Source organism: Podarcis bocagei (genome assembly GCF_964188305.1).
Source record: "Podarcis bocagei genome assembly, chromosome: 15".
Taxonomy (NCBI): domain Eukaryota; kingdom Metazoa; phylum Chordata; class Lepidosauria; order Squamata; family Lacertidae; genus Podarcis; species Podarcis bocagei.
In genome coordinates, this window is record NC_138141.1 from 29,151,759 (window position 1) to 29,175,978 (window position 24,220).

At 46.3% G+C, this 24,220-nt stretch overlaps 2 long non-coding RNA genes across 2 annotated transcripts in view; both read right to left on the reverse strand.

Moving 5' to 3' along the window:
- The window catches only part of LOC308574686, a 306,109-nt gene that overhangs the window by 47,602 nt on the left and 234,287 nt on the right, over nucleotides 1–24,220 (reverse strand). The gene's annotated exons all lie outside the window — the stretch shown is intronic.
- The window catches only part of LOC308574708, a 43,471-nt gene continuing 39,566 nt past the window's right edge, over nucleotides 20,316–24,220 (reverse strand). Inside the window, exons 2-3 of the long non-coding RNA XR_014002559.1 lie at nucleotides 22,239–22,310; nucleotides 20,316–21,805 (exon numbers count right to left, since the gene is read on the reverse strand). This is a non-coding gene — a long non-coding RNA (uncharacterized lncRNA). The remainder of the gene's footprint in view (nucleotides 21,806–22,238; nucleotides 22,311–24,220) is intronic.

Genomic DNA, 24,220 nt, shown 5'->3' on the forward strand with positions numbered 1-24,220 from the left:
AGATAAACTCAGTTCAAAATTAGAAGGGGGAAAAACCATTAAAAAGCCAAAGATTATTAATGGCTGAAGGCCTGATTGCGGAGGAATGTTTTCTCCTGGCGCCTTATAGATGTGTAGTTTTTGGTTTTTACACACACACACACACACACACACACACACACACACACACACACACACACACACACACACACCCTTCTTTGGAAGAGCTATTTCTGTGAGCCAAGGTACTTTCCCTCAGGCTGCGCGTTTTCAACGCAGACTTCTCCAATAGTAACGAAATAAAACCTTTCAAAAACTCGTATGCAAAGTGTCCCCCAAGAAGCGCGCATTATTCCAGCAACCTCGGCCCGGATCCGCCTTCCTCGCCGGGCTCGGACAGGGCCAGGGGCGCTTCGCCCGAGTTTTTCGCAGTCTTTCGGGCCCGCGAAGCTCTTCGTCTCTTGCGAACCTTCCTTTGGAGCTGCGGTCTGCGCTGCGTCAGGCCCTTCAGTGCTGGCGGGAGTGTGTGTGCTCGATCTTCGCCTGCAGCCGCAGACACACCTACTCGCGAGTAAACTGCGCTGAAAACAGCGAGGCCGGCTCCTCCCGAACGGATACGCTCAGGATACCTGCCCTGTACAATTTAGGCATTTGACAATAGTTGGATCCTGCCTTCCTGTGTAAAACTTTCCAAGGCAAGGAGCGAATAAAACGGCTTAAGCAAAGTGAACAAGTAAAGAAACAAATAGCACCCAAATAAAATATCGGGGATGTTATCGCTCGTCTCTGTTTTGTTGGCGGGGAAGGAATGGGATCGACTGAGCCCCCAGATCACTTTTCACTTGGATGCCTCAGAAAGGGACCTTTTGACTCGTTTGGTCTCCCCCCCCTCCCCCAAGTCCTTTAGGCTGCAATCCCAGACGCAGTTCCCTGGGACACAGCTGTCAACGTTTCCCTTTTTTAAAAGGGAAATTCCCTTATTCCGAATAGGATTCCTCGCAAGAAAAGGGAAAAGTTGACAGCTATGCCCTGGGAGGAAGCTTCACTGAACCCAGGGGGACTTACTTCGGAGTAGACACGTTTAGGATTGCAGCACTGCTTCTTAAGATATGTTAATGTGCAACTGGAAGTGAGCCCCCTTATATCCGGGGGGCGGGGGTTAGACCCAGGAAAGCGAGCAGAGTCTTCGGCTACGAATGTAATGGGAGTTGGGGGCATAGATATAGGTTGGGGGGCTGCTTTAAAGCTCTCTGAGCCCCCGGGAGACAGGAAGTTATTCATGTTCGCCTAAATGCAATGAATATATCCCAGAGGACTACGTTGCTAATTTTTAAATTTCCTTTCTCCTAAAGTTATGCTGACCGCACAATAGCAACCCAAACATTTCAGTGTCTGCAAAAGTGAGGAATAACGTGGTTCGTAATATATCCGTTGTAATATCACCATCGATCTATATAGATCTATGCCTCCATCGCAATTTTTCTTTTGCAGGTGAATCAAACTCTCTTTGTCTTCCGTGGGTTTTCATGCGTAAAATAGTACTCAGAGACCTATAAATTCACAGCAACAATTTCGAGCTCTTCTCATAAATAGGTAGCTTTGGGTCCTCTACTATAATATAACAAATTTCCTAACGCTATGGATTATTTTTTCCTATAAATCAATAATGTCCTCTTCGACTGTGAAGTTTTGCGCTCATATATTTTTTTCTCTGTGAATTCCGCTCCCCTTTTCTGAATCTACCTTCATATTTTTTAATGGCCCCACTGGGCTCTCCAGGAGCGTCAAAACATCATGCTCCGCGACAAATGCAGAACTATCACATGGAAATCAGCAAAGTCCCATTCTGTTGCATCGAAACAGCTCGGGACAGGGCTGGGATTCAGCGACATGGAACTGGAAAAGGAACCATAGTCACCACTGCTGGTTTATAATAGCTCCTTGCAATGGAAAAAAATGGGGGGCAATAATAATAATAATAATAATAATAATAATAATAATAATAATAATAATAATAATAATAATAGATGCATATGGATTTAAAATGCACCACATCCAAATTATTTTATAATGGCTCCTTGCAATGAAAAAAATGGGGGGTAATAATAATAATAATAGATGCATATGGATTTAAAATGCACCACATCCAAATTATTTTTAAAAGCAAAACAAAAGCTTTATAAAAAAAATCAAACCCTGTCGTGTAATAAAGCGAGATCCTGTGATATGCTGATGATCCCTGTTGCGAGGACTGGCAAGGACCTGGGCGGGTTGGGGGTCACCCAGCAGAAGTCAACCACCACCTCCGGTAGGAAAGGAAGGGGACAGGTGAAACCCAACTCTTACTTCTGAGAAAAGTACCACTGTCTTCAGTGGGCTTACTCCCAGGGAGGTGTGTGCCATGCATAGCTGGCATCCCCAGGACACAGAACGCCCCACTGGATCCCAAGGGGATCTGGTCCCGACTCCCTTGTCTCGCGCCCGCACAAACCAAAGCCAGCGGGTGACAGACAGCCAAGGAAGTTTTTACTCAGAGAGCGGACCCTTTGAAATTGAGTGGAACCTTAATGTTAAATTACTGCCCAGTCATTTCCATGGGTCTCCTCTGAGTCGGACTGACGTTGGCTAGTAGCACCCGACGTGTCGCATCTAACATCACAGAGCACAACACCCGCAAAAGGCCACCGAGATCACAGGGAAAGCACGTGAGGAGAGGCGAATTTACGCGCCCAGATCGTACTGGCCCGAAAAGTTCCTTCTTCTCATCCCAAGCGTGTTCCCTGAGAAGCTTTACTTAGGTGCAGACCCATTGAGAATTGCTTTGTTCTCTCCCCAAGCGTGCTTCCTTGGAGGGCTGCTTTCTGGACATCCGTGTCACTTTGTAAGTCGAGGATCGGGGCCCGGGGCTGAAAAGCATCCTCTCCTGCAACTCTCCCTCCCCAGAGTCCAGACTTGTTCGTTAGTCTTCTATTTTTTCCTTTGCTCACCAAAAACTTTCATTAAAGAAGAGGGAAAATAGCACTTCGGTTCCGCGCAGCCTCCCCGCCCCCCCGCCAAATTAAGCCGGATGAGATCCTGACACGGAGCCTGCCTTTATATTAGTTAATCTATTCTTTATTTCTTTTGTTCTTTTAAATGAGGGTGACCTTCATAAAACCGGTTTTGGCGTTCAACCAAAGAGAACCGCGAAGGTAGGATTGCATCTAAGGGCAAGTCCTAGATGGAAAACTTCTGCAAATATTAATTAGTGTTCGCGCAAAAAAATGTTCATTGAAATACTTCGGAGCTCTGACCAGGTTTTTAAACATGAACAAACCCGGGCTGCAGTCTTCCCACAAGCTTGATTTCCAGGAATAAAAAATTGGGACCGGAAATGTCCTAGCATCCAGACAAAACCTGAAATTTGGACCAAGTAGAAATTCATTCCAGAGGTGTCTGCGCAAGAGAAGTTCCCTTTCCTGGGTCTGCTGCCCAAGGACACTCGCCTGTCTGGGCAATGCGAATCCAGCGTAGTGAAAACACAGGCGCGCGCATATTCCCATTTACACTGGCGTAGTCCTATTGACTCCCAGGGCGCAAAGGGAGCCATCAGCAAATACAAAGAATTTTAGGGAAGTAGGGACCTAACAAAAGGCCAAGCGATACCTCCACGTGTCTCCCCAGATGTTTAGGAAGTCGATGCGAGTTTTAATCTATTGTTAACCTATTGTTCTTTTAACTTTCCGAAAGTTTTAAATTGTTGTTAATTTTTCCTTAGTGTTTATTTTATTGCTTTATATCTCTCTCGCTCTCTCTTTGTAAACCACTTGGAAGTTGTTGTTGTTGGTTTACAATCAAGCGGTGTGTAGAATGAATAATAATGAATAAAATAAACCGGACAGTTTTCGAGAGATGATTTAGACTTTTGTTTTTAATTTCGCGACGGGTGGGGGGCGTTCGCACGCCCAGCGACAAGTTTATTAAAAAAATGTTGTTATTGTAGTAAAATATTAATAGCTGTTGTTGCTGCTCTGATTTTAAGAATGAAACAGAAACAGCTGAGCTGGGAGAAGACGAAGCGTCTTTGGCGCTTCTCAACGGAGACGGAATAACAAGAGTTGTGGAAACATTTCTGCGCGCGTTCCCGCTGTGCGCGGGGATCCCCCTCTGAGTTTCTTGCGCGTGAAATCGACTCCAGTCTCGGCCGGCCGTTTGTCAGGTTACAAGCGAAGGGCCAATTCAGAAGAGGATTTCAGCCCTGCCTGCACATCCGTTTTAGCAAAGGCGGCGGCAGCTGGCGAAGAGTCCGGTGGAGTCTTAAGGCTGGAGGATTTTAGGCTGACGCGTCGAAGGAGCGGAGGTTGCTGCTCCCTCAGAGGCTTAAGGGGCGAAGCCCGGCTGGTCCTCAAGCTGATAGCTGGACTCTGGCTCAGCCCATGAGAGGCTGGGCACAGGGTTCCTCTTCAATTTTATTCTTAAGGGTCCTTTCGGGTCTTCAAAGTGCCTTTTGTTTCAAGGCAGGGATGGGGGGGTGACATGCGCTTGCAAAAGTATGACTGACCAGAATGCTCAGCGGCAATAGAAATGCCCCAATAACTGATGTCGAGGACCCGGGTTCAAATGTTGCCTCTAAGGTGAATAATATAGAACTTAGGGAGTCTTAGGCAAGGCACCTCATTCGGCCTTTCTCAGCTGAAAGGAGCAGAGGGGGGCTGGGGGAGGGATTTGGCATGGAGTGGGGTTAAGAGGGTTTGGTGAGCCACAGAAGCAGGGGTGGCAGGCCCTAGTAGTAGTGCTAAACCCATTTACATTAATTAACCCAAGGGAATCATGGCCATTAATTTCAAATGGACTGCTCTGAGCTTTGGAGACAACCCTAAATGCTCATATGTGCAAGTTGGGTTGCCATATTTTGAAAAGCAAAATAGAGGATGCATTCGCCAACTTCTACTTTTAACTATGGATGACGACTCTACCCAAGAGAAAGAGAACGCGTCCTGGAAAAAGAGGACATATGGCAAGCTTTCGACTTCAGCTTTCACACTGGAGACTTCAGTTGGACTTTGAACAGAATGGCAAAACTTGCTCTGAATGAGAGATGTGCCTTTCAGTTGTTCCCCCCCCCCATTCCCTCCAGCCTTAGCAGGGGTGCCAACTTGAATAAAATATTGGGGAGGGGCAGGTAAGCCCCACCCCACATAATCGATCACAATATGTGGCATACACGCACCATTTGAATGGCTATGCTCATCAACTTGGGGGGAGGCACTCCCTCAAATATTTTATTGGGGGCAAAGGGACCTCAGCCTCTAGGAATTGGCTCCTAGGAGCCTTGGCAACACCTAAACACCACACCAAAAGCAAGAGGGCATCTGAGGTGAGCAAGGGCTGGAATTACGGAGGAGGAGGGTTACCTTCTGTGGTATCCCTGAGCTGCTGTTTTGAGAAGGATAAAGAGCAGGGCACAAATTTCCTAGAAATGAAAAGCCTTGGGGAATGAGGACTGTGAATTGCATTAAGTGCCTCACCACCACCTCCCCACTCCCAATGCTTTGAGCACTGAAACGTGCTTCTTGGTGGAGCATGGTCCTTAATCTCAAGATCATGGGTTCAAGTCTAACCTTGGGCAAATGATTCCTTCATCGCAAGGGGCTGGACTAAATGACCCTTGTGGTCCCTTCCAGCTCTGCAATTTGATGATGTCTTGTGGGGAAATGCTGGCATGAGCTAGGAGTCAGGTGATCCCTGGGTCACGGCTCACCTTAGCCACAAAATCCCTAGCTAGCAAACCCTTGGGATGTTGTTAGACTGCAGCTGTTTTAGCACCAGCCGGCATGGTCAGTGGTCAGGATGGTTGGGAGCTGAAATCCAACAACATCTGGAGGGCATCGCATTGGCAACTGCTGCACTATGCTCTCAGTTTCACATCTGCAGGAACTGCACTGCCTTATCTTACAGACCTTCTGCAATATTGTGTTTGTGAAGTGATTTGAACCCTTTGTGCCATTATTTACTTCTGGGGTTTAGGTCTGAACCCTGCCATTAATGCTGTTGCCAAGCCATGGGATCTGAGAAGGAACAATAAAGGAGAGAGGTGCTTGCCCGGCGTTACTGCAGCAGGCTCTTGCACATCTGGCATAAGGCTAACCAAGAGGAGACCTTGGCTTCAACAAAGCATTGAGACATTCTTTGTGAAAGTGCCCTGGGTCCAGGTCTGGAGCAAACATTTATTTTAATATTCAGTCCCAGAGCTTCCTACCATCAGCTTGGAGTCTGCTTTGGCTGCCCAGAACTGGGAGAATAAACTGGTCAAGAACACGCCACAGCCTCATGCAAAACTCACAGACGTGATCAGAGTTCTCTGAAAGGGTCCAGGAAAATGTTTCAATAATGATATATATATATATTAAGAAGCCTGTGTAATAATATGGTTTATGTCGCTTGAAACACACGCCAGCTGTCAGTCAAGAACAGCCAGGAAGAATTGGGGGGAGGGGGGATGAAGCAGCTTGAATGGCAAACATCTGCCATGTGGGCTCAGTCCCCCTTACAGCTGTTGGAATCACCCAAAGGCCTCCTTGTCTGGTGAAAAGCAGCCCCAGCATTTCATCAGGAACGCAATATGTGGAGAGAGGGAAGGGGGTAGAGAAGTCTGCTCTGAAAGAAGGAAGGAAGGAAGGAGAGGTGAATATCCCAATGAGGTTGTCAGTCCTGGTTCAGTCACATGCTACCAATAAATCAATAATCCCTGCACTTACTGTATTTTTTGCCCTATAGGACGCACCTTTTCCCCTCCAAAAATGAAGGGGAAATGTGTGTGCGTCCTATGGGGCGAATGCAGGCTTTCGCTGAAGCCTGGAGAGCGAGAGGGGTCGGTGCGCACCGACCCCTCTCGCTCTCCAGGCTTCAGGAAGCTATCCGCAAGACTGGGGAGACTGGTGCGACTTCCCGCCGGGCTCCCTAGGCTTGCGGATAGCAGCCTGTTCTGGGGGCTGGGGTCGAGGGAAGCTCAGGCTTCCCCCACCCCAGCCCCGTGCCTGGGGGGGAAATAATTTTTTCCCCCTTTATTTCCCCCCAAAAATACTAGGTGCGCCCTATGGGCCGGTGCGCCCTATGGGGCGAAAAATACGGTAGTAAACTAGCAAGTCTGTTATCCTAGCCATTTCCCTGACCTGCTAGTTGCTATATATGCACATTTCATGTGTGTGTTTTGAAGCATTTGCTCATCCTGTCCTGCACACTAAAGTGGTACAATCCTGGCATACGTTGACTCCTTCAAAGAATCATGGAGGACACTATGTTGTTATTTGAATGCCTCAGTAAACAGAGGTGCCTCAGCCAAAATGCAAACAGAATCACAGAATGGTAGAGTTGAAAGGGACCCTGAGGGCAGTGCCGGATTTAGGGCGGTTCAGGTGGTGCCCACACCCAGGACACTAAGCCGAAAGGGTGCAGAATTAAAAAGATCCACCATTGAGAAGATTCATTTGGGGTGCCAAATTTTGGCCTCACTCAGGGTGCCATACCAGTGCTTCCCCCCCCCTAAAAAATGTTTAGGGGCACTCTCATTTTCCTACTCATATTGAAATACTGCCCCTCAATGAGGCCAAACATATTCACAAAATATTTAGGGGTATGCGCACCTCTGCACCCCCCCAGAAAAAAATCACTGCCAAAGATTATCCATCAAGGGTCATCTAGTTCAACCTCCCACAATGCTGGAATCTCAACCATCCAATTTGAAACTATACTCGACTCCGCTTAGCTTAGCATATGCTAGCAGTTTTATTGTTATATTCCAACTCATAGAATGTTTGTGAACTACCGGCCTGCTGGACTAGTTGATCTTATTGCATATGAACTTGCAAGGCCAATTCATGTGCCTGACCAAATGGATTCTGAGCCATAAAAGTCAGGGATGGTAGGGATGTTGTTGTCCAACAACATCTGGAGGACCACAGTTTCCCTCCCCCAGCTATAAAGCAATGTCCATGAGGCTAAGCCTGTCCAGGTCAGGTTGCCAGGATGGAAAGCTGCAGGAGAACCCTACACACACTATCCATGATGGACACAAGATGTGGGAGAAACAAAGAAGTGGGTAGTGTGCATGAAACAGAGAAGAGCATGACCAATGGGTGATTCAGTAACCAGCTTAGCAAAATCTGCTCGTAAGTACGTTTCCGAGCACAATTCAAAGTGTTGGTGCTGACCTTTAAAGCCCTAAACGGTCTCGGTCCTGTATACCTGAAGGAGCATCTCCACCCCCATCGTTCAGCCCAGACACTGAGGTCCAGTGCCGAGGGCCTTCTGTCAGTTCCCTCGCTGCGAGAAGTGAGGTTACAGGGAACCAGGCAGAGGGCCTTCTCGGTAGTGGTGCTTGCCCTGTGGAACGCCCTCCCAGCAGATGTCAAGGCAATAAACAACTATTTTACTTTTAAAAGACAACTGAAGGTGGCCCTGTTTAGGGAAGTTTTTAATGTCTGATGCTGTGTTGTTTTAATATTCAGTTGGAAGCTGCCCAGAGTGGCTGGGGTATAAATTATTATTATTATTATTATTATTATTATTATTATTATTATTATTATTATTATTATTAAATACAAGCAGCAAAGTCAGGTGAATACCTTGGCCTGCTGTGGCTGCTGTCACCAATGTCCTCACCCTATGTCTTGATTTGTGTATTCCCCTATGGAGGTCTAAAGGTCGAAGGTAGCGATGGCTGACCTGCGGTCCTCCAGATTTTCTTGGGCTATAGCTCCCTTCATCCCTGCTGGCTGGGCTTGATGGAAGCTGGAGCTCAACAACCCCACTCCTGGCCAAAGACTGTGGACATGGCTGGGCTTGGTAGCCTCCAGGGTTCTGATTGTTGCAGAATCAACAGCTCTATTTGCTCCACACCTTAAGCAAGATGTTGAGTGCCAGTGGGAAAGGGAAACAAAGAGCAATCTGTGCTATCTTACGTTAAGTTGTTCATGAAAATACCTTTCTTAGCCAATACTGTTCACACTTAGGACTGATGTGGCAGTCACGTTTATCCTTGACAACAGATCCTCTTTGTACAGCCTAATTTCCAAATCTCTATGAAAGCATTTGCGTTCTTGTTTGTTTTTCTTGCTGTAACTCCTTACCTCTTTCACGGTGCGAGGGGGAAAAAAAAATCTAATTTGCACCTGCCAAAAAGGAAACTGCCCTTTCTTGGCGCCTAGTCAGGAATATGCAGCAGCTCCCCTGCAACACCCTTTGGAAAATGTGCACCACCCTGTAACCACCTCTCTAAATAGGTCCAAGTTTGTCAGTGTTTACAGTTCTAGCATGTCCAATTTCGTGCAGTTTTTTGGCACCCCAAGTAATATCTGGGCAGGATTCAGAGGTGGAAGCCCACAGTGGCCAACAAAATGCCTTTGGGAAGCCCACAAGCAGGATAGGAGTGCAGGATCTCTCTCCAGCTGTTGTGTCCCAGCAACCCATGGTGGCTGGTGCTCATGAGGAATGGTGGGGTGTAATGCAGGAGGTCAGCAGTAGGTGGCAGAAGAGCCAATGGCAGGCAGAGCCAACTAATTCCAGGTTTGTCCCCATCCTGGTCCCTGCTGAGTTCTACAAGGGGCTGCATTGAAATTGCAAAGGAGAAAAAAGCTTGCAAAGGGGATTAGGTCACATTCACACCACACCTTCAAAGCATGAAAGAATCCTGGGAACTGTAGTTTGCTAAGGATGCTGGGAATCATACGTAGTTTTGAACAATGTGCACATTTTTGCAAGGATTTCCCCCTAATATAATGAATTCTTACATATTGTTTCCACCCATATATTCCTTTGAATGCATATTTCACCCCAATATTATATGCATTTTCACAAACAGTGCTAAGCTGGAGAACTTCATTGCAAAGTTCAGGTAAGTGCAAATATTGAAGGACGGCTCAGCTCTCATGCTGTTACTGAAAGTGTGAATTTGATGGATTCAGCTTTTAATGTGAATGGAATTGAATTCCTCCCCCATCCCTACCTCAGAGTAAGTCCTGAAGGGTTCAGATAGGATGAATTCTGAGTAGACACTGCGTTGCTCACACATTAATATTGAGCCACCCTGAGAGTGTGGCCAGCAAGTGGCATGCAAATGCCAAGCATTAATTGATTGACTAATTAAATATAATGACGTAGTGCTAATGATCTGGTAGGGCAGGGTGATGTCTTGGATTCTAGAAAGGCCTCGGTAGCAGAACACAGGTTGTTAATGCAGAAATTTCCAGGGAGAGTCACTGATATCCCCAGACATGCCTGGGAAAGTTTCATAGGTTTCCATACAGGCCATTATTTCAAGAGCAGGAGAGTTACCCTTTCAAAATGTATTTATGTTTATGTTTGCAGTAGGTTGTGGATGTTGGTAAAAGGTAAAGCGACCCCTGACCATTAGGTCCAGTCATGGACGACTATGGGGTTGCGGCGCTCATCTCGCTTTATTGGCCGAGGGAGCCAGCGTTTGTCTGCAGACAGCTTCCGGGTCATGTGGCCAGCATGACTAAGCCACTTCTGGCGAACCAGAGCAGCACACGGAAATGCCGTTTACCTTCCCGCCGGAGTGGTACCTATTTAGCTACTTGCACATTGATGTGCTTTTGAACTGCTAGGTTGCCAGGAGCAGGGACCGAGCAACGGGAGCTCACCCCTCAGGCAAGAGCAAAGCTTGATTCTACCAAACAAGAAACTTCCAGAGTCTCCCATAATGAACCTGATCTTGCACCAGAAACAGGACTCCCAACCCCACCTGTTCTGAAGACAGAGGATGCGGATCAGTTTATATGAGTAGCAGAATGAGTACACAGAGAGAAGAGCAATAGCTTTGCATGTAAAAGGTCTGTGGTTCAATCCCTTGCATCTTCAGGCTTGTTTATTGTTAGGTAGCAGATCTTGAAGGGACGCGGGTGGCACTGTGGGTTAAACCACAGAGCCTAGGGCTTGCTGATCAGAAGGTAGAGGAAGGATGGGAAACCATAGACTCACAGGGTTGAAAAGGACCCCAAGGACCCCAAGGATCATGAAGTATAACCCTCTACAATGCAGGAATCTCAGCTCAAGAACCCCTGACAGGTGGCCATCCAACGTCTGTTTAAAAACCTCCAACGAAGGAGAGTCCACCACCTTCCAAGAGTCCACCATCTTAACACTGCACCTTCCATGCATTGAATCAAAATGATTGAAAGGAGAGAGTGTGTGTTAACTTCAATAGGATGACTTCAACTACTTCCTTAACTTTCTCCTTGCCATCAATGGATGGGCCTTGAAGGAGCTTCCACTGGGCTGGGCTCTGCAGTAGAAAACTGGCAACCCATTCTGAAAGCACCTCATTGACACTGCTTGGATTTTGCCCGCTCTGCCTACGTAATAGGACTAAGTCTGACTTCTTGTGGTTTTTAAACTTGAGGTGAGTGAGATCCAAATCGGGCCACCTGCTTGCTATGCAGGTTTTTAGTCCTTATCGCATCAGAAAATGGAAAACTGAGCAGCACATCCCATAAATCAGCATTCATTAGGGAAATCTAATTACACTAATTGACACCTTGAAAAACTGCATGACTGACGGTGAGTCAGAAAGAACGTAACTCTTGCTCTGGAGTCAGGGAATTAATTAAGCCTTTCATTGGAAGACGTGGAGATTGGCATTATCAGGCTCAGTTTGTGGCTCACTAAACGGAGTCATGATGAGATCATGAAACACACTGCCCCAAATTAATGGTGTAGAAGGGAAACCAAACTAGAGTTTGTTTCTCCAAACTGGAGACTGCGCTTGACTTATAGACTCAACACCCTGATGCAGAAGTGGGAAACTTCTTGCTTGGTGTCATCAAATGGGCAGTAGGCAGGCTTAAATCCTGTGCTGGTTGTGGGTTCCCTCTTTCCAAGGAATTCTGGGAATTGCAGCTCTGGGAAATGAATGGTGTCTCAAAACAACTCTCAACACCCTTAAGAAACTACAGCTCCCAGAATTCTTTGGGAGAAGCTGTGACTGTTTAAAGTGGTATTGCAGTGCTTTAAATGTGTGGTGTCAATGTAGCCCTAGTCCAGGCATGGCCAAGCTTGGCTCTCCAGCTGTTTTGGGACTACAATTCCCATCATCCCTCACCATTGCTCCTGTTAGCTAGGGATGATGGGAGTTGTAGTCCCCAAACAGCTGGAGAGCCAAGTTTGGCCATGCCTGCGCCTGCCTAGTCAGTTTCTTTTTTACAATGGATTTGTTGTCCTGGGGTGGCAGGGCATTTTAATCCACTTGGGTTGTGCAAACTTATGTTTCCTGGTATGGGCTGGAGGCACCCTCGAAGGGAAAGGCAGACCCTTTTCTTCCCAAAAAGGCTGGGTTGCTCATAATGGTGAAGCTAGGGATGTGCGCAGTCACTAGAAGGTATGTGGGAACGTGTACTGCACCCAGCATTGCATCCAGCACAGGGCATCTAGATCTCCCAGAGCAAGACATGGGGGGCTGCTGTTCTCATTGCACTATCAGCCCAAAGACTCCATTTGCTTTGTAATGGCTCATTCTGCAGGCTCCAGGGATCAGCGTCTAGGTCTCTAATATCCGCCGAGACACCTGCCCGGCACTAGCTTTCCACAAGGCGTCTATTCATAGAGTGTGAGCAGGTGTCATCCCAGGAGCTTAAGCAGCTTTGACAGTCTGCCACCACTTCTGTCGGTGAGAGGCTCACCAAAACCATCGGACATCAGTCTTCATAACTGGTTTCTAGACAGGCATCTTAATTTGCAAATCAATTTGTACCAGAGACAGGCTGGATGGGCTCTGCTGTTGCAAGAGGGAGTTGAAGCAAGAGAAACCCTCCAAGGCAACTTCTGAGCGCATGGGTGGACTCCCAGATCCCAGCACCTGTGAGCATCTCTTCTCTAGCTCTCCCACTCCCCACAAAGTCTCCCGCTTTCTTAAGAGGATCTGGTGTAGAGTTGAAACTATGGAATTGGCCGTTACAGAATGTGGTGATAGCCACCATTTTAGAAAGGGACATTAGGCATGGAGGATGAGACTATCAGTGGCTACCAGCTACAATGGCGATCTACCACCTCCTGGATGAGGCACCAGGCCTCTAAGCACCAGCCATTGGAGAACACCAGCAGAACAGCAGCCGTGCTCATGTCCTTCTTCTGGGCTTTTCCTTGGGGGCATCTAGTGGGACACTGTGAGGAACAAGATGTGGGACGAGATGGACCTGACCCAGGAAGGCTCTTCTATGTTCCTACAGTAGTGATAGTGAACCTGTGGACCTTCAGATGGGTGGGGCTGGAGGCAAAAGTAGGAGGAGCAATGAATATTGATTTGGCTTTTAACAGTGGGTGAATCTCTACATGCGGGTGGCGCTGTGGGTTAAACCACAGAGCCTAGGACCTGCCGATCGAAAGGTCGGTGGTTCGAATCCCCACGGCGGGGTGAGCTCCCATCGTTCAGTCCCAGCTCCTGCCTACCTAGCAGTTCGAAAGCACCCCTAAGTGCAAGTAGATAAATAGGGACCGCTTTCTAGCGGGAAGGTAAACGGCGTTTCCGTGTGCGGCACTGGTGCTGGCTTGCCAGATGCAGCTTAGTCATGCTGGCCACGTGACCCGGAAGTGTCTTCAGACAGCGCCGGCTCCCAGCCTCTTGAGCGAAATGAGCGCGCAACCCTAGAGTCGGTCACGACTGGCCCTGATGGGCAGGGGTACCTTTTACCTTTAATCTCTACACACAGGGACACAGGTGGTGCTGTGGGTTAAACCACAGAGCCTAGGACTTGCTGATCAGAAGGTTGGCGGTTCGAATCCCCGCGACAGGGTGAGCTCCCGTTGCTCAGTCCCTGCTCCTGCCAACCTAGCAGTTCGAAAGCATGTCAAAGTGCAAGTAGATAAATAGGTACCGCTCAGGCGGGAAGGTAAACGGCGTTTCCATGTGCTGCTCTGGTTCGCCAGAAGTGGCTTAGTCATGCTGGCCACATGACCCAGAAGCTGTACGCCGGCTCCCTCAGCCTGTAAAGCGAGATGAGTGCCACAACCCCAGAGTCGTCCGTGACTGGACCTAATGGTCAGGGGTCCCTTTACCTTTTAATCTCTACACACACACGCACACACACACACACACACACACACACATCTCAAGGCAAGCAAGAAGCATTATTGGAGTTCAAGGCTGCATTCCAGCCAGGAGAAAGCACACAAGGGCCAGTAAGGGGTGGATAGAGCAGGAGAGACTTAGTCTCAGGATAGTGGGTTTGAGCCCCACATTGGGCAAAATATTCCTGCATTCTAGGTGGGTGGACTCAATGGCCCTCGTGGTCCCTTCCAACTCTACAATTAAATTATTCTAAGTGTGGGGAAAGTGTATGCAGGAGAGATATTTTTTTTAGTGAGGAGAACAAGGATCTGTCCCCCGGCTCAGAGGTTCCCCAACCCTGAAGATTCAGGGCAGAGAAAAGAACACCCTTCTTCACACAGCCCATAGTTAAACTATGGAACTCGCTCCCAGAGGAGCCATTGATGGCCACCAACTTTAAAAGAGGATTGGCAATTCTTCATGGAGCAGGAGAGGGCTATCCATGGCCACAAGCCACCATGGCTATGCTCTGCCCCCACAGCCGGAGACAGCAGTGCAGAATTCTATAAACCACAGCAGGGGAGAGGGCTCTTGGGTCTTGCTTAGGGGTTTCCCCAGCCATCTGGTTGGCCACTGTGAGAACAGGACGTTGGGCAAGATAGACCATTGGCCTGACCCAGCAGCCATGCTCCCCTTATGTTCTTATAAATTAGTATATCCCACGCTGATAATATCCTCAGGTTGTTTTTTTAAAACCTTTCCATCCAAAATCAATCCTTCCCCGTGAACCAGAGCATTGCCAGGTACTTAAAGGACAAAGGATATAGGCCCATGACTAATGTAGAGAGAGAGAGATGCCTATGGGAAGATTAAGATGTCAGGTGACCGGCGATTTGCAATGCACTTATCACCCATCCTGTTCGCAAAACTACCGCCGCCTCCCAAGAAAAATTAAGGGAGGGCAAAGGGGGAGGAGATCCAGTGCCCCAGCAGAGCCTCCCACCAAGCCCTGGGTCTTGGGTTCCCTGTGCCACCCCCTAACACTGCCCCTGCCGTGACCCATTCTCTCCCTTCCATGCTCTTTCAGAGAAAGAATGTTCATTATCAGCGAGAATACAAGTAATCCAATTGTCACTGAGAATAATTAGGAAATTAAAGCACATGTAGATGTAAAGTCTCTGATTTGAGCTCTGGTGCCATTGGTTAAGCCCCGGAGCTTTGGGGGCATTACGTTGAGCTAACCCTTGGAGAATTGCACTCAACAACTGCCTAAGCCCCCCTGCGTGGAAGGAGCAACCTCCAGCATTTCACGTTTGCACCCCCTTCCTTCTCCGTTCAACTCTGGTCTCTGTAACCTTGACATTCTCCTTGGCCCAAAGCTTTTTCTCCATAGAACAGCACTAAAAATATACCAGTATAGCCATGTTTTCCGAGATGGTAAAAGGCGAGTTTCAAATAAATATATATTTTTATTGGTTTTTATCATATAAAATTATAAAACATACCACACAGTTTATCACAAATACAATCTTATTGGACTTCCATCAGCACCTCTGATAATCCTCCGTCTTAATCACTTCTTATGCATTTCCTAACTTAATATTGCCTTTACATCTTTTAACATATCATCTCTCCTTCTACATTTTTACAATATTTCTTATCTTATTCCTCACAGAACTTCTTGTAAACCTACAAATGTCTTCAATCGTAATAATCCGTAAATTGCAAATAATAATCCGTAAATTTACGGATTATTTCAAATAATCCGTAAATTTACTCCAGTCTTCGGTGAATTTCTGGTCCCACCAGTTTCGAATCCTTCCTGTTAGTTTGTCTCAAATAAATAAATAAATAAAGCAAGCAAGCAAGCCCTGGGTCGTTTTCAAGCTACCTGTCCTCATGAAACCCAAACCTTCTTTGTCATCCTTTTATGGCATACAAAGGGTGCTTCTGAACTGCCGCTATTTTCAGGGTGGGTGGGTGGGTGGGATTAAATTGCATACTGGCAAATTTGAGCAGCATGGTTATTTATTTTATTACGAATATTTATATGGTTTTCCTGGACCTATTGGAATACTGCAGTCTGAAGCAGTGTCCCAGCAGAAATCGCTTACAATGTCGCTTAAAATGTCTGGGAAGATCCAGACTTATGGCAACCCATGTCAACAGTGTCGTTTTTGATGAGTTGCCTTAAAAATAACTCAAAAACTTCAATTTCTATTATTTGTATTGCATATTTGCCAAAAAAAAAAAAGGTGAACAAATTTGGGCAATAAAAACTCAACAACTTTTCCATCTGGATTTTCACTGTTTGAAATATGGCATCCCTATTATCCCATTATTCATGAAACCATACAAGAAAAACCATATAAAAAACTAACAGTGGATCAGGAGATCTGGTGGGCTTCTTTGTGATAAGGAAAGTGGTGGGAAGTAGGCAAGATAACACTGGCTTGGATGCATCATCACCTAACCTCCCAGCAGGCAAGAGGAAATGAATGTTCATTAAATAATCAGTGTCATCTGCTCTCCCTGCAAATGGATCACAATGAATCCTTAATAAACATGTCATTTGGAAGCCTCCAAATCTGCTACCCAAAGTGGCAGCTCCTTGAGAAAAGACCATTTTATAAAAAAATTCCCCATCCCCGTTTTGTAGAGTTGGAAGGGACTGCCAAGGTCATCTAGCAAAGCAGGAACCACAGCTAATCACACCTGAGTGTCCTCAGTGTTGTGGCTCCGGCTCTGCGGAACAATCTGCCTCTTGAAATAAGTCAGGTGCCAACCACTGGGTGTTTTTGATGCCAGAGTGCTGATACCAACTACAGTTGCCACTGATCTCTGTGTACTGTATGCTGTTGGGTTGATGTTATCGTATCTGCCTTTTTCTTTTGTGTGTGGCGCATCCAAGGTGCCTTTCTGAACAGGAATCTGCTTGTCAATAGCATCCTAAACAAATAAAACTGACGCGCCCTTCAGCCTTAGCTGATCAAGAGTCACCTCCATTTTTACAAGTCCTGCATCTCCATGCCTGCTTCAGCCCCTGGCAGCATCTCCAGCCAGGCCTGGGAGAGAGTGCCTCTGCCAGTCAGAGCAGATGGATTTGAGCTAGATGGGCCAAAGGCCAGACTCAGCCCATGGCAGCTCCCTGTGTTTGCACATTCACACATATGTGCACACACTTACTTGGAAATAACTCCCTCCTCCCAACATACACACACCTTGAGCTCAGCAGAACGTATTCCAGAGAACTTATTCCAGAGAAAAGTTCTGCAGGATTGGCCTGCACAGCTTTACTTACTGTATTTTTCACTCTATTAAGACGCACCAGACCACAAGACGCACCTAGTTTTCGGAGGAGGAAAACAAGAAAAAAAAATATTCTGAATCTCAGAAGCCAGAACAGCAAGAGGGATCACTGCACAGTGAAAGCAGCAATCCCTCTTGCTGTTCTGGCTTCTGGGATAGCTGCGCAGCCTGCATTCGCTCCATAAGATGCACACACATTTCCCCTTACTTTTTAGGAGGGAAAAAGTGAGTCTTATAGAGCAAAAAATACGATAATTGATCTCCCAAGCAAGCCAATTATCACCCACGGCCCCAGAAAATAGGCAGCTATAATAGGAAAAGCAAAGGAAATGGCGGCAAACCACACTTAACTGCGGTTTGACAGTGAGCTGGAAAGTAAAAAGGATGCAAATGAATTGCAGTGGGTGACAACAACAGGAGAGAAAGAGGGAAGAGTGCTCAGCAACCTCCTGCTCTTGAAATATTATTTTCTTGGCTGCCCTTCAGAGCTCTGGGTTGCTATGCGACTAGATCACAACCTATTTTGCCTTGAGTTGGTGCAGCGAGGGCTACGTTTGAGATGTTCTATTCACAATACAATATAGTGCGCAGTTGGAATGCTTGCTGCCAGTAGTTCCTGGTAATAGTTAGGGCTTCCAAGGATCATTCTCATAGATTTGGGGTGGCTGTCTTTTAAGTATGTGTGTTTGTTTGTTTGTTTGTTTGTTTGTTTGTGTGTGTGTGTGTGTCACTATACTTTTTTTACGTGCGATGGTTTCTTGCTACATATTCAGCAGTGATGATAGTTCTGCAAAAAAGAAAAAAAGATAGCAGGACACTCAAAGCAGCGAGCAAGAGATCTGTGTATTTTTACACAGCACACCTTTGTCATGAACGTAGGTGTGCAATTTTCTGGAATATGGAGCGTCAACATCTGATGAGCCTTTTTGTTAACAGGCAACAACACAACAAACTGCTTTGATCTTCAGGCAATGGATGCTGCTGGTGTCTGATTCATTAACCAAGCAAGAAAAGAATCACCATCTCATGCAAGTCGCCATCTATTACCATGCAGTAAACATGGCATTGAACTAATAAATGAAAACAAAAATCTCTCCCATTACATACCCAACTCTGCAGGAGAGGGCCTCCTGCTGATCCCATTTCGAAAGCACCAATAAAATAGAAGATACCTATAAGATATTAGAGACACCTGGGGGGGTGCCTCTTGACCAGGCTTCCTCAACCTCAGCCCTCCAGATGTTTTGGCCTACAACTCCCATGATCCCTAGCTAGCAGGACCAGTGGTCAGGGATGCTGGGAATTATAGTCTCAAAACTTCTGGAGGGCTGAGGTTGAGGAAGCCTGCTCTTGACTGTCCCTATTTTGCAGGAGGGATTCAAGCACATACCAGAACTTTGGGTTTACACAGTTAAAGTGGACTAAAGGGCTCTGTAGCTCTGAGTCAATAAATCCCCCTTTAAAGAGAAATGGACCAACTGCAGTTAGGAAAGTGTCAGGGAAAGGCATCAAAAAGTGAGAGATGAATGAATGGTTAACAGGAACGGGTATAAACACGCCGCAAACAAACCAGAACAAATGCTCCATGAAAACTGGATATAACCTAACCTCTGAGCAAGCTTTGCGGAAGGAAATCAGGATGCATGCTTAATAAATAGGTCATCCGGATGAGCTTTTAGTAAAATTGCAGGGAATCTGACCTTCCCATGCCTAGAACCCATGCAGCCTAAATTCAAACATCCCAAAGGACATCCTGTGTTTTCGTAACCAATTACCCTCCTCTCTCCCCACCCCCACCCCCTATTTGCAAGTGATGGGACCGGGAGCAGCGCACTTTTTCATGTTTAAAAGCAGGCAGCCAAATTCTTCCATAGAAGACCAGCAGACAGTTGCATTAACTCCTGTAATCCCTTCCTGCGGTTTAGGAGACGCCACCCAGATTTATTAATTAAACCCAGTTATCTGGTGGCTACCGCGAATTAAGCATTTCCTCGTAATGGCTGCAATGAGGACTAATTCGTTAGTAAATGTTTCCATTACATTTAAGGCGAGGGGCGACTTGGTGGAGGCAGCGAGGCTTCTGAAAGCCAGTTGTTGGAAACCGCAGGAGGGGAGAGGGCTCTGGGGCTCAAATCCTGCTCTTGCGGGTTTCCCACAGGCATCTGGTTGGCCACTGCGGGAACAGGATGCTGGAATAAGTGGGCCATTGGCCTGATGCAGAAGGCTCTCCGGATGTCCTTATGGATCAGCTCTGTTGGCCAACTGATGCAGAGAGAGAGAGAGAGAGCGCAAATGAAGAAAAGAGGGAGAGAGAGAGGGAGGGAGGGAGGGAGAAAGACAGAAAAATGACCCTGTGTAGATAATAATAATAATAATAATAATAATAATAATAATAATAATAATAATAATAATATATATCCGGCCCTCCCCAGCCGAAGCCGGGCTCAGAGATAAACTGGTTATAGAGTTGGTGGAGCATTGCTGGCCGGGTTCACAAAATAAACAATCCACGGGGACCACTCAGTTTGGGTCACTTCTCGCCCTTCCCACCAACCTGCAAACTCTAGCCTTCAGGGGGGCCCCATGACGTCTCGAGAGGCTTTCTGAGAGGCACTGGTGGTTGCAGATGGAGAGAGGGACAGGAACGCTCCCTTCCAAAACCGGAAGCTTTTCATTTGGGAATTATAGGGACAGAAGTACCTAAAATGTATAGAAACTTATTCGTGTATGCCACTACAGCACCAAGAATGTTATTTGCCCCAAAATGGAAAGAAGCAGAAGTCCCAGCCAAGGAAGAATGGATACAAAAACTTATGGAATATGTAGAAATGCCAAAACTTACCGGAAGAATAAGAAATCAAGATAACGTTTTAAAAAACACACACAAAAGAATGGAAATGGTTTATTGAAAATTTACAGATAAATTATAAACAGATAAAAACACTGGCAAGATTATTGTAATAACCTGCAGTTTTATAAGAGTATATATTTAAAGAAGACGGATAAATGAGGAAATTAAGTTAATTTGGATATGCAGAAGATATTAAAAATAAATGTAAGGAACCGCAGAAAGGCGGGGAAGGAAGTCAAGTTTTGAAATGTCAAAATGATTGTAAAATTAGTGAAATGTATAAAATTAGTGAAATGTATAAACTTGAAAAGTATAATTAAATAAAAATTAAAAAAGGAAAGCTTCCTTCCATAAATGTCGCTGGTTCTATTGTTATGTCAATAGAGCCCTGCAAGACTGTTGAACGGCAAGATCCCTGTTTCTAAGCTTGAGTGAATGCCAACATCACTTTAAACGTCACTTTGCCACCCATCCCATGTTGACCCTTTCCACCCTCTCCCAGCTCACGACCCTATGACTGTCTGCTCACTGATACTAATAAAATGGGCAATATGTACTGCTACTTTTGGGGGGACAGGTAGGTAGACAGACAGATTCAACACTGCTGCATGCATTTTTGGATTCTCTCCCCCCTCCTTTACTATTATTATATGATGCATTTTGTGTTTTATGCTAATTAACAATAATAAGCTTCCTTGGGGTTATGGCTATGGTGGCTGCCTTGAGTTTCTGGGCTTCAGAATTTATTGTCACGCCACCACCTGTTAATGGAGAAAATTGGGCACTGGGGGAGTTTGTGGATCACTTGCTTTGTAAGCAGAAGGTTCTGGGCTCAATCCAGATTGGGAAAGACTCCCGTCCAAAGCCCTGGAAATCTGATGCCATTCAAGGTAAGCAATAGATAAAGGTAAAGGTAAAGGTAAAGGTCCCCTGGATGGTTAAGTCCAGCCAAAGGCGACTATGGGGTTGCTTTCAGACTGAGGGAGCCGGCCTTTGTCCACAGACAGCTTTTTGGGTCATGTGGCCAGCAGGACTAAAACCACTTTTGGCACAACGGAATACCATGATGGAAACCAGAATGCAGGGAAACGCCGTTTACCTTCCTGCTGCAGCGGTACCTATTTATCTACTTGTACTGGTGTGCTTTCAAACTGCTAGGTTGGCAGGAGCTGGGACAGAGCAATGGGAGCTCACCCCGTCGTGGGGATACGAACCACCGACCTTCCTATTGGCAAGCCCAAGAGGCTCAGTGGTTTAGACCACAGAGCCACCCACATCCCTGGGTAAGTAAAACTGAGCTAGGGACTGCTGTGTATCCCTGTACTGCAGGGGGTTGGCCCTCAGGGTCCCTTCCAACTCTATGATTCTATTCTGTGAGATGGGCCTGTGGTCTGGCTTGGTACAAGGTAGCTTCCTTTGTTCCCAGGCATTTCTTCTTCTTCTTCTTCTTCTTCTTCTTCTTCTTCTTCTTCTTCTTCTTCTTCTTCTTCTTCTTCTTCTTCGCCTGGATTTCCCATTTCAGTGAGCCCTCAGCAGTGATTCCAGCGGTGCTTGCCAATTGTTTCTGCAGCGGAGGATAGAGCCACAGCTCCCTCTGCTGGTTTAAGGGTCAAACAGCAATGCAGTTTCTAAAAATAAAAAACAACAACGTTGCGTTCATAACAGCAGTCCCAAAAAAAAACAAAAAACAAAACAAGCAGCCATTTTTCCCCAAACCTCTTTAGCAAAGCAAGATCAGGCTGGATCACTACGTCCTCTTAGCTGCTAACACACTGCTGCAAGTTTGCCTCTAATTGACTGTTCCCTATAAATACTGTTTTCTATAAATACAGAAAGGATGATTCATCAGCATGCTATTATCCTTCTCCTGCAAAGATCTAAGGCCATTTGTTGGAGACATAACTCTTGCTGGTGTTGAAAGAGCTACGTCAGCTGCAGTCCACTTCTGAGCCCAGCTCAAGGGACTCTTGCCCTAGGCATCTCCAAAGTACCCTAAACACACCCTATGATCCTGAACACATCTGATCTCCTCCGAAGCTAAGCAGGGTCAGACGTTAGTACCTGGATCGGGGCCCACTTAGGAATACCAGGTGCCATAGGCTCTTTAGGGGCTGATGAGATGAGCTCCCTGGCCTGGAAAACAAAGGAAGTCATGTCTTAGAACTGGCATAGGCAAACTTGGCCCTCCAGATGTTTTGGGACTACAACTCCCATCATCCCTGACCACTGGTCCTGTTAGCTAGGCATGATGGGAGTTGTAGTCCCAAAACATCTGGAGGGGCGAGTTTTCCTACGACTGTCTTAGAAGCACATCACCCAAGAACACAAATAAATGGACTTTGCTTTTCAGGCTTAGAAAGGACCACCAGGTGGCAGTGTATCAACAGAAGAGATTTGGGTGCTCCCAGAGGTGTTTTTTGACCCTGTAATGTAACCGTAAAGGAATGAAGCATCAGAGACCAATGGTCCATCTTCGAAACCTGAATTGTGAAAACATTCTCCAGCTGTAATGCTGAGGACTAGGTACTCGACTTATATCAGATTCATTTCTAAGGCTTTATCATGAGAGTTAGTGAGAGATTGTGGTTTTAGAATAATAATAATAATAGCCTGCCCATCTAACTGAGTTACCCCAGCCTTTTCCTTTTTTTACCAAAGTTTTTGAGATTTTTTGGGCAAATTCACATGCCCCCCCCCACAGAGATATTTATTGAGCTATTTTTAAGGAAAGTTGCCAAAAATGACACTGCCCACATGGGTTGCCATATGTCCAGATTTTCCTGGACATTTCAGCGATTTCTGCCCAGACACTGCTTCCAACAGCAGTATTCCGGATATGTACAGAAAATTCCGGACACATGACAACCCTACCTCAGCCACTCTGGGCAGCTTCCAATATATATAAACACATAATACAATGGTACCTCTGTTTACATACACTTCAGATACATACGCTTCAGGTTACAGACTCCGCTAACCCAGAAATAGTACCTTGGGTTAAGAACTTTGCTTCAGGATGAGAACAGAAATCGTGCTCTGGCAGCTCGGCGGCAGCTGGAGGCCCCATTAGGTAAAGTGGTGCTTCAGGTTAAGAACAATTTCAGGTTAAGAACGGACCTCCAGAATGAATTAAGTACTTAACCCGAGGTACCACTGTAAAGCATTAAGCATTAAAAAACTTCCCTTCAGATGTCTTCTAAAGGTTGACATATCAGCACAATAAATAAACACATGCATTCTGATGTTCTGTTCATTTCCACCCCTTGCTGCCATTCCCCTAAACTAGTTTGCACATTACTTTTGTGGCATAGTTATTATTGGGAAAACTGCATCCTCGTGGTCAGATCCAATGCCGCCCGGGTAATGTGTTCCAGTGCAGATCCCCTGGGCTGCACAGTAGTGTGTCTCTCACTCCGGTACATTACCCCCATGGAGAATGCTGATGCTGAAGCTAGATCATGGGTAGGCAAACTAAGGCCCGGGGGCCGGATCAGGCCCAATCGCCTTCTCAATCTGGCCCACAGACAGTCCAGGAATCAGTGTGTTTTTACATGAGTAGAATGTGTCCTTTTATTTAAAATGCATCTCTGAGTTATTTGTGGGGCCTGCCTGGTGTTTTTACATGAGTAGAATGTGTGCTTTTATTTACAATGCATCTCTGGGTTATTGTGAGGCATAGGAATTCATTCATTTTCCTCCCCAAAATATAGTCTGGCCCCCCACAAGGTCTGAGGGACAGTGGACCGGCCCCCTGCTGAAAAAGTTTGCTGACCCCTGAGCTAGATGTACCCATGTAATGTGTGCAATCGATGATAAGAATTGGAGTTAGGCAGAATGCGCTGTTCTTATGCTCTGGTCCTCCTTGCGTGTTTCCCATGGGGATTCTGGTTGGCCCCTGTGAGAGCAGGATGCTAGACTGTATGGGTCCCCCTTGGCATGATCCAGCAAAGGGTCTTCTTACTTTTCACTCCTGACTAATGTAGTTTGAGAGCTAACCACACACCGGAGCAGTTTTGCAGCTCCAATCACATTACAAAAAGGTG